This window comes from Solanum pennellii, chromosome 5 (genome assembly GCF_001406875.1).
Source record: "Solanum pennellii chromosome 5, SPENNV200".
NCBI classification, from domain to species: Eukaryota; Viridiplantae; Streptophyta; class Magnoliopsida; order Solanales; family Solanaceae; genus Solanum; species Solanum pennellii.
In genome coordinates this window covers 29,009,017-29,019,804 of record NC_028641.1, presented here as the reverse complement: position 1 = coordinate 29,019,804, position 10,788 = coordinate 29,009,017, and the positions used below count along the sequence as shown (strand labels likewise).

Below are 10,788 nucleotides of genomic sequence, written 5' to 3'. Positions count from 1 at the left end.
AGGATGCATGTGCTTTTCCGAAGTTAAACACACAATTATAATAATTAAGATATGATATTTGAGCCTAACTCAACTTCTGAGACGATATTATCCAAGAATATATAAGGTGTGCCTTCATTAACACAATCACATTGTTAACTAAGCACTTGTAATAACACACAAATGTGATTGGGGTTTTAGGCTAAGAACAAGAAATGGCACATGTGCTTTTTAGAAGTAAATCACACATTAATTTTGAATTCAGACAGTATTTTACTTGTATAGAAAAACTAGTAATTCATAAAAATATATTAACTAAGCACTTGTTATCCATAAAATTTTTCATGATTAAAAATAATTAAGCACCCATAATTTCGAAGCACTTGGTATCCATAAAATTTTTCATGATTAAAAATAAATAATCAACCATAATTTCTAAATCCATAACCCCGTGCTACGAGTACAATCTAGTTTGTATTTAAAGGTATCTATATAGGAGTTCATGATAAGGTGGCGAGGAATATATTATTTGTGGATGATATAGTTCTAATTGACATGACTTGAGCAATAGTTAATGCTAAGCAAGAGAGATGTGGAGACACACCTTAGAATATAAAGGCTTCAGGTTGAACAGAACCAATCACAAGTTCAATAACATAGCACATGAGAATAGTGTGGACCTAATACACAAGCAGACACAAAGAGGGAAATTTTCAAGTATATATCTATTATTCAAGAAGATGGGGAGATTGATAGCTATGTGACACATTATATTGGTGCTAGTTGTATAAGATTGAAGCTTGCATATAGAGTTGATAAGATGGTGCAATTACATTAACTTAAAGACAAGTTCTACAAAGTAGTGGTTAGAACTACTATGATGTATGAGGCAGAGTGTTGGTCAGTCAATGAATTATCTCATGTCCAGAAGGTGAAGATGATGATGTCTCTTTGAATGTGTAACAATACTAGAAATGATAGTATTAAAAATGAAGATATCTAGGACAATATGAGAGTGGTCTCGGTGGAGGAACAAGACATGTGGTTTGGGTATGTGGAGACATGATTAGACAAAACATGACACAATTTCACCTTACCGAGGACATGACATTAGATAGGATGTCGTGGAGGACACACCAACACATATTAGGGTGGAAGACAAGTAGATAGTAGAGGTTGTCTCTCCTCCTCCGACTCATCCTCCTTATTATGAGTCAATGGTCTATCAAAAAACACCTCTACCTATTCAGATAAAGATAACATTTGCATGCACTCTATTCTCTCCAAACCTCGCTGGTAGAATTGAACTTAATATTGTAGTTGTATATGCTGGTCTAAGATATAATGATACAACCTTTACAAATAGAATTCTACCGCATATTTATTTTATGATCATGAAAATATCAAATGAAAGTATTCGTGGATAAATATATTCATAGTATATTTGGAAATCAAGAAAGAGAAATCTAACTTCAAAAGATACATGAATTTATAATTTCTTGTCTTTAAGGAATAATTATTCATTTGTATTTTTTTAATTTGTTTGAGAAATTTGAATGGTCAATAAAATGAGAATAAGAATATATATATTATATATATATGAAAGTTATAAAAGTTTTATTTTAGTAGAGGATCAAAATGGTAATTCATTTTTTCACTTTGGAACTTTCCACTCATAGTAATATATGATATGGTATGATGATTAAGCTTTTAAATGAAGTCGTTAGTGAGACTTGCAACAGAAAGAAGATGGGTGTGACAATGCATGAAGTTGCAAAGCCCCCCATTAATCTATATCCATCATTATTAGCTTGTACTCCAAGAGAAAATGAAGAAATACAGGGTTTCCATGAAGCACATGAATGGGCAAAATAAAGCAGCACCTTCTCAGAGGATCGTCTCAGCTAGGTATTAACTGCATAGTTGGTATGCCTGGAATTGGAAAAAACACTCTTGACAAGAAGATATACAATGATCTCATACTTATCCCTCACTTTGATGTTCACGCCAAGTGTCGTGTAACTCAAGTATATTCATGTAAAGAGTTGCTTCTTACCATATTAAATGATGTTCTTGAGCCTGTTGATTGTATTGAAACAGAAGATTGTGAATTAGCTAATAAGCTGCGTCAAGTTTTGTTAACTAAGAATTCTTAATTCTTATAGATGATGTGTGGGATTAACAGCATGGGACAATTTATATATGTTCTTCAAGCATGCTCAGAGTAGGAGTAGAATTATTATAACAACCTGGCTGAGTGACATTGCCAATTATGTTAAACGTGAAAGTAATCCCCATCATCTTCGTTTATTCAAAGATGATGAAAGTGGGATATTATTACAAGAAGATTTGTTTCAAGGTTAGAGTTGTCCACCTGAACTTGTAGATGTGGGATATCAAATAGCAAAAAGTTGTGGCGAATTGCCACTTTTCGTTGTGTTAGTTGCTGGTTTTCTGAAAGAGAAAGAGAATAAAAGCTGTGGGAACAAGTAGAAGAAAGTCTACGTTCCAAAAATATTGGTAGCTTGGAAGAGAGTATGTCTTTAATTGGATTCAGTTATAACAATTTACCACATCATCTGAAGCCTTGCTTTCTCTATTTTGGAGGATTCTTAAAGGAAAACGATATTCATGTCTCAAAATTGACTAGGTTATGGTAGGCTGAAGGGTTTATACCAGCAAATAAGGAAAAACGAACAGAAACCGCACAAGATTTATTGGAAGATCTTATTAGTAAAAATCTAGTAATGGTCATGGAGGAGATACCCAATTATAATGTGAAAAGATGTCGCATTCATGATCTCTTGCACAATTTCCGCTTAGAAAAGTCCAAGCAAGAAAACTTCCTTAACCAAATGAGCAGGTACTGAGAATTCCTTAAGCGATAAAACTTCCTTAACCAAACAATATCAACTCTAATTGTCATGTATTTGTTGTTTCTTTTCCTTTTTATCTGATTTAGGGGAGATGATTTGCTTCCTGAAAATCCTCAAGACTGCCGGTTGTTCATCCATTCTTACCAAGATGAGATTGATCTTTGGTGGCCCTGTATCTCAAATGTTCATTCATTACCGTTCAAAGTGATAGACTCGGATAACTTGTTATGGCCTCGTGATTTTTCCTTCATCTTTGACAGCTTCAAACATGTTCAAGTGTTAGATTTGGAGTCTTTCAGCAGTGTGGGCACTTTTCTTGGTGAAGTACAGTCTCTAATTCATTTGAGGTACTTTGTTGTTCAAAATAATGTAAATTCTATTCCATCATTTATAGCTAAGCTTTGGAATCTTGAAAATTCTGTGGTAAGAGGATTATGAGGAGAAGTGATATTACCTTCTTCTATTCTGAATATGATCAAACTGAGGCATTTATTTTTAAACAATCATGCTTCATTTAGTTTGCAAGAGATCTTGGGTGAATCAGCTTCTAACTCTCAATTAGGTTATTTGGAAACCTTTTCCGCTCCACGTCTCTCTCATGGTCAAAATGCACAAATGATTTTGACAAAAATGCCGAATTTGAGAAAATTGAGTTGTATGTTTTCCGGTACATTTAGTTACTCAGAGAAAGTGAAGGGAAGGTGTGTTCACTTTCCCAGATTAGAGTTTCTAAGTCACCTTGAATCCCTGAAGTTGGTTTCCAACAACTATCTAGCTAAACTTTCACATGAGTTCAAGACTCTCAAAGGCTAATACTCAAGTGAAAAAACTCTCAAGAACTCTTTCAAAGGCTAATACTGAAGTGACAATTCATCCTCAAGTTCAAACTAGAATTAGATAGAGCTACAAGCTTAGTGGTCTTAGGATTAATTCTTTTGAACATATATTGTAAATTTGATCCTACATCTATAAAGGATTCAGATAATCCTTTAGTGCAAAAGTCAAAATTAGTTAGAGATAACTGATTTAGTGGGCAGTGTTGTATTTGCTTAGTAAAATTCTAAATCATCTAGGTTTAGGTAGTTTAGTGGGCGGTGTTGTATCTGCTTAGAAAAAACCTAGGTTGTCTAACGGTGATAGCTTAGTGGGAAGTGTTGTATCTACTTAGACTCTTCAAGTAAAAAGGTGATTACTTGGTCATGAGATTAATAACTTTTTCTCACATTGGTTGTAACTGGATTCACTTTTGATTAAGGAATATTAGTGAAGCATTTGAAAATCTTGTACAACAGGTTGTGGTTTTACTCCCTTAAGCAAGGAGATTTCCACGTAAACTGCTTGTGTTGTATTATTGTTGTTATTTACTCTGCGTTATTTAACTGGTTCAGTCAAGGGATCTGGTCCATTGACTGGTAGTGGACGCACATATTCTATCAATTGGTATCAGAGTAGGTTAACACCAAGAGACATACTCATGCCAAAGAATGGTTGCTATGTTGAAACTAGAAGAGGGACAATCATCAACACGACTACCATGTTTTAATGGTCAGTTCTATAACTGGTGGAAAACAAGGATGCACGACTATCTGATGGCTTAAGACAGCAAGCTATTGGTCATAGTGTTGGATGGACCATTTATTCCTACTACTGAAGTGAAGGATGGTGAAATTACAAAAGTTGTTCCGAAGACTCGCAACAGTACAACGAAGCAGACAGAAAGAAGATTGAGAAAAGCTACAAAGCAAAGAAGTTGTTGGTGTGTGGCATTGGTGCTGAAGAATACAATCCGATTTCTGCATGTGAATAAACGGAAGAAATTTGGGATTGCTTGAGGACTACCCATGAGGGAATAGAGTAGGTGAAGGAATCAAAGGTGGACATATTGAACACCAATATGAGAATTTCACAATGAAAGAAGGCAAAACTATTCATGATATGCATACAAAACTCTCCTCCATAACCAATGAGCTATGAAGTCTAGGTGAACCTATCATCACAAGTAAGCAATTTAGGAAAGTGCTTCAAATCATTCCTAAGTCTTGGGCAAGTTAAATTGATTGCTATTACTGAGGCTAAGGAACTGAAAGTCTTGACAATCGACGCTCTAATTGGGAATCATAGAACCCATGAGATGAAAAGAAAGCAGGACATCGCAAAGAAGGATGCTAAATAGGACAAGTCACTAGTCCTCAAAATTTCATCAGGTGAAAAATATAGTGAAGAGGATAACAATGTCTATCTCACCAAGAGATATTAGAAAATTGTGAGAAAACATGGGAGGTACATGAAAGGGGGGAATATTCCTCGAACTATAACTGCTAGTGACATCTGTCACAAGTGCGGAGAGGTTGGGCACTTTATGAGAGACTATTCGATGGCTAAAGTTGAAAACAAAGAGTCTCATAATCCTGGAGGCAAAAAAGACAAAAGAAGGGACTTGGTCCTTGATAAAATTGCAAGGAAAGTTGTAGCTAACCACATCGTGAAGAAAGCTCTTGTTGCATTGGGAGAATATTCAAGTGAATCAGGAGGATCAGAATGCCCTGATGATGCATCCATGTTGGTTATTTAAGATGATGCAAATGTGTTTGACGGGTTGTTTTCCTTCATGGCGAAATCAGATGATGAAGATGGTGAACAACAGGTAATCCTCTTTGACCTTAAGAAAAACTGAAATACTTACTCTGTTCTAAGGCTAAGGAAACTAACAAATGCCTTGGTTGACTCTGTTATAGAGTTAAGCACTGAGAAAGACTCTATGGACATCAGTCTCGATAGTCTACATAAAGATAAGAGGGTGATGGTGGTTCAAATATCAGTTCATGAGGAACAAGTGATGGTTCTAGAATCAAAAAAACTAGAACTTAGGGAGAAATTGGACCTAATTAATTGAGAAATCATGATAAAGAAAGGGGAAGCCACTAACCTGCAACCAGAGTTAGAAATCAATGTGAATGATATTGAGACTAGACTTGCCTTAGCCTAGAAAAGAATTGATTATATAGAGAGGGACCTGGTCCGTCTTAAAGAAGAACTTCAAACTTCTCTAAAATTGACCAGCTCCACCAAACTGCTCTCAAACATCACCAGTCAAAGCAACTATCACAGGAAGGGGTTGGGAAAGGTGAACCTTACTCCTCCCTACAACCCCTACAACAAATATGTATCTGTTTCAGAAAATTTACTGTGTCTTCAATGTGGTCGTAATGTCCATCTAAAGGGGGACTTTCCTTCCTGGAAGACCTCACAAGAGAAATTCTCTATCTATTCTAGACATAAAAAGGCTCAGCAAGGGGGACCTAATCCCACTGTTAAATCTTCTAGACAGAAAACTACTAAAAGGAGGGACATGCTCTTGTTCGTAAGGCCTTGAACATGAAAAGAACTAATATGCCTCATTGGGCAAAAAAAATCTCATTACAGCCTTATCAGTCTACTAGAAACTCAGATTGAAGTGGGCTTCCAAGTCTAATAAGTAATGCTTGTTGCAGGTGAGTGAAGGAAGTAGCAACAAGTGCTGGTTTACGGACAATGGTTGCTCAAATAAAATGACTGTAAACACCAAAACTTTCTTTCACTCAAGGCACTTCAAGATGGAGGTCTCTTTTAGCGATGGAAAGAAGGGGTATATTCTTGGAGTTGGAAGAGTTGGAAAATCTCTTGAAGATTCCATTGAAAATATGTACTATGTGAGTGGGTTAAAATACAATTTCCTCGGTGTTTTCCATATATGTGATAAGGGAATGAAATCAAGTTTTTGTCAGACAAATGCATTGTCACCTGTTTGTCTACAAAAAAGGTGATCCCGATGGCTAGAAGGAGGAAAAACATATATGTGGGAGAACTATAAACAACTCATGGAGCTAATCTGACATGCCTAAGTGCTCAAAGTGAAAATGCTGACTTGTGGCATATGAGGCTAAGTCATGTGAGCTCTTCTTTACTGAACAAGCTTGTCTCTAGGGACCTGGTCCGTGGTCTGCCAAAGTTTAAGTTAAGTGACAGCAAAGAGTGTGATACATGTGTCAAAGGGAAACAAACAAGATCCTCATTCAAACTAAAGAAGTAGGTCAGTTATTCAAGGGTCCTTGAGTTAATACATATGTATTTGTGTGGATCTGTGAAAATCCAGAGTCACAACGGAAAGACGTACATCCTGGTGGTCGTGGATGACTACACAAGATTCACGTGGACTATGTTTCTCAAGTCAATGTTCGAGACTGTTGATGTGCTGATGATATTTTTCAAAATGATTCAAACCAAGCTAAATTGCTTGATTGTTGGGATCAGGTCCGACCATGGAATTGAGTTTGAAAAAGCGAAGCTTGATGTCTTCTGTGTAGAAAATGGTATCAATCATAACTTCTCAGCGCCCAGAACACCTTAACAAAATGGAGTGGTGGAAAGGAAGAAATGAAATCTGGTAGAAATTGCCAAAATCATGCTCATTGAGTTAGATCTTCCTCAAAACTTCTGGCCTGAGGCAATTGATACTACTTGTGATGTGATAAACAAATGTTTGATTAGGTCTCTTCTAAAAAAAACACCGCTACTAAATAGTAAGAAACCAAAGCTAAGCTATCTAAGGCCTTTTGGGTGCAGGTGCTTTTTGCTAAAAAATGGCAAAGATGATCTACGAATGTTTGATCCCAGAAGCGTGAAGGATTCTCTGTAGGGTACTATCATCAAGCAAAGCTTATAGAATTTTCAACAAAAGAACACTATGTATTGAGAAAAGTGGTTATGTTGTCTTTGATGAAAGTGGTGATCTAAAGAGAACGGAGATAAAGGACGATGATGATATATTTGAGTTTTTCAAGGCACAGAATAATGAAGTTAATGGCACTGAAGCTGAAGTGAATTTGGAATCCCATGTTGTTGATCCTAGTCCATCTGAGAAGGTGAAAGAAGACAACCATCCTACTATAAGACCTAGTCCTTCCCATGATGCAAATAAAGAGGAAACTCATCCTCCTTAGAATAATGATTCTAAAGGTTAAGATGAACAGACGGATCAACCCCAAATCAGGATGGAAGCACAATTTATCTCATCCCCTTGAGCCTAAAAACGTAAAAAAAAGGCTGATTGCGTAAACTCTATGTAAGATGAACTACATCAGTTCGAGTAGAGCAACGTGTGGTACCTAATCCAAAGACCTAGACGAACCATCATAGGGACCAGGTGGGAGTTAAAAAATAATCTTGATGAAAGTGGAGTTATTATTAGAAACAAGTCCAAACTAGTGGTTCAAGGTTATAATTAGGAGGAAGGCATATACTATGACGAGATGTTTACCCCTGCTGCTTGAATGGAGGCTTTCATAATCCTTATAGCCTTTGCAGCATTCATGGGTTTCAAGCTCTTACAAATGGATGTCAAATTGCCTTTTTGAATGGTGATCTGAAGGAAAAAATGTACGTTAAACAACCAACTGGAATTTGAGGATGCCAACCTTCCAAATCATGTATTCAAACTCAACAAGTCCTTGTATGGACTGTAGCAGGCACGTAGAGCCTTGTATGAAAGGTTGTCAAAGTTTGTGCTAAAGAATGGGCTCAAGAGGGGGAAAATTGACAACACCTTGTTTCTGATGAAAAGAGAACAAGAACTGCTCATAATCCAAGTGTATGTGGATGATATCATCTTCGGAGCTACCTCTGAACATCTTTGTGAAGAATTTTCCAATCTCATGTGAAATGAATTCGAGATGAGCATGATGGGAGAGTTGAACTTCTTCTTAGGTCTGCAAATCAAGTTAAACTCAAGTAGCACCTCAATTTGTCAGGAGAAGTACATAAGAGAGTTGCTAAAGAAGTTTCATATGGTGGATTCCAAACCTATTGATTCCCCAATGGGTATAAACTCAAAAATGGGAGCAGATGAGGTTGATCAATTGGTGAATCAAACCATGTACATAGGTATTATTGAATCCTTATATTTGACAGCAAGCAGGTTGAATATTGTCTTCAGTGTAGGAATGTATGCGCGATTCCAAGCATGTCCCTGGGAATCTCATCTAAAGGCAGCTAAGCGGATCCTTAGGTATCTGAAGAAAACAGAGGATATGGTCCTGTTTTATCCTGCAAGTGACTCTTTTGGACTAGTAGGATATGAAGATGCTGACTTTGCAGGGCATTAGGTAGATAGAAAGAGAACTTCTGGAATGACATATTTCTTGGATATTCACTCATCTTGTTGGAAACCAAGAAGCAAAACTCAGTAGCCCTCTCAACAACAAATACTGAATATGTAATTGTTGCTTCCTATTGTGCCTAACTCCTTTGGATCAAGCAACAACTGGAGGACTTTAGAATCCATATCAACATTATTCCCCTCATGTGTGACAACATCGGTAAAGTAAACATGGGAAAGAATCCAGTTCAGCACAAAAGAACAAAGCACATAGATGTCAGGCATCACTACTTAAGAGATGATGTTGAAAAGGGGAACATCATCATGAAATATTTCTTGACGGAAGATCAGATTGCGAATATTTTCACCAAAGCTCTTAGCAAGGATCAATTTGAAAGCAACTGTCTGAAGCTGGGAATGAACCTGCAACGACCAAACACACTCTAATCCTTATTTTGGTTATAATATGGAGGGAAGGTATCCTCATTACTTGTAATGCATTGCTTAAGTGAGATCATTTATGTACCTGCTACATGTATACACCTATGGAAAGCACAAGAGCAAAGAATGGCCAGAACCATTCAGAAATCGTATTTCACATGCAGTTCAGGACCTGGTCCCTCTCAAGGTTAGCACTTTTTACACTTGTTTTAAACTGTCTAATGAGAACCTTCGAGATCTCCACGTGTCAGTCATCGGCCCTTTTGAACGTTGTCCGATCGCTTTAAATCCAAGAGATGCGTCTACTTAGGCACCTGACACATCATTTAAAGTTCTTTTTATAGACTTTTCTTCACTCCATCTCCTCACATTTCAAATACCATTTCTGTAAGTCTTTCACAAAAACCATATATCTCTCTATCTATCTATCTCATCTTCTCTATGACATTTCTCATCTCCTCATCTTAAACAATATGTCTCAATCTCCATCTTTCTCAAACAAAGTTCTAGATTCTCTATGTAAAATAGACCCATTAAGATTCCACACATCTTTTGATCCCTTGTCTCCATCCAAAATTTTGGCCATATCTCCTATCAACATTGATAAAAACCAGTCCTCCTAACCCCACTCACTCTTTGACCTAAACAACCCTGCCCCCTCAAATAAACTTGGTCCCTATTCTGAATGCTCTCTGACCATTTATTTGAGGGATACCTTCTCGAAAATAAGTCATCTAATCCAACATTATTGCTGCCAATGAAAAAGTAGTTGTTGGGAGTCTAACACGAATGAGGGAAAAGGTATTGCACAAACAAGATGAACAATGCTTGGAAGAGATGATCGGTGGTTCTCATATCCGTGTTCGACCAAGCCCCTAATGTTGGTCGATACCCATCATCTGACTCTAGTGACACAGATGAGGACAATATCCCTCTCAAATGGTTGACTCAGAAGAGGATGGTTCCCATATTTGATGTACCGTGGTTTCATGGTACATTCAATGCTTTTTCCTTAAGTTTAGTGAGTATTAGTTTTAATGTATTTTTCTCTTTGTTTGCAGGAAATCTGTCAAGAATGAAAACGCGGAAGAATTGTGTTGAAACTGCAGAAGTGACTACCTACGGAGCCATCGACGGTCAGTCGACCCCTCGACGTTCGGTAGGTGTCCACCGTCGTATGACAGAAAAGATGTTGAATGAATATTGGGGAATTCTGACTAAGTATGGGGCTAAGGAGGCTCTCGACGGTCAAGATGGACCATCCTGCACATCCGTCATTGTCAACAGAAAGTAGCCCCAGTACCAATCTTTAAAAGAAGCTAAGTGTGGAACGACGGAGGACCACGCAGTCCATTGTGG

The 10,788-nt window shown here is 37.2% G+C and overlaps 1 pseudogene; it reads left to right on the top strand.

The window, feature by feature from the left end:
• Positions 1 to 1,841: 1,841 nt before the first annotated feature.
• On the top strand, positions 1,842 to 4,687 carry LOC114077163 (annotated as a pseudogene).
• The last annotated feature ends 6,101 nt before the right edge of the window (positions 4,688 to 10,788 follow it).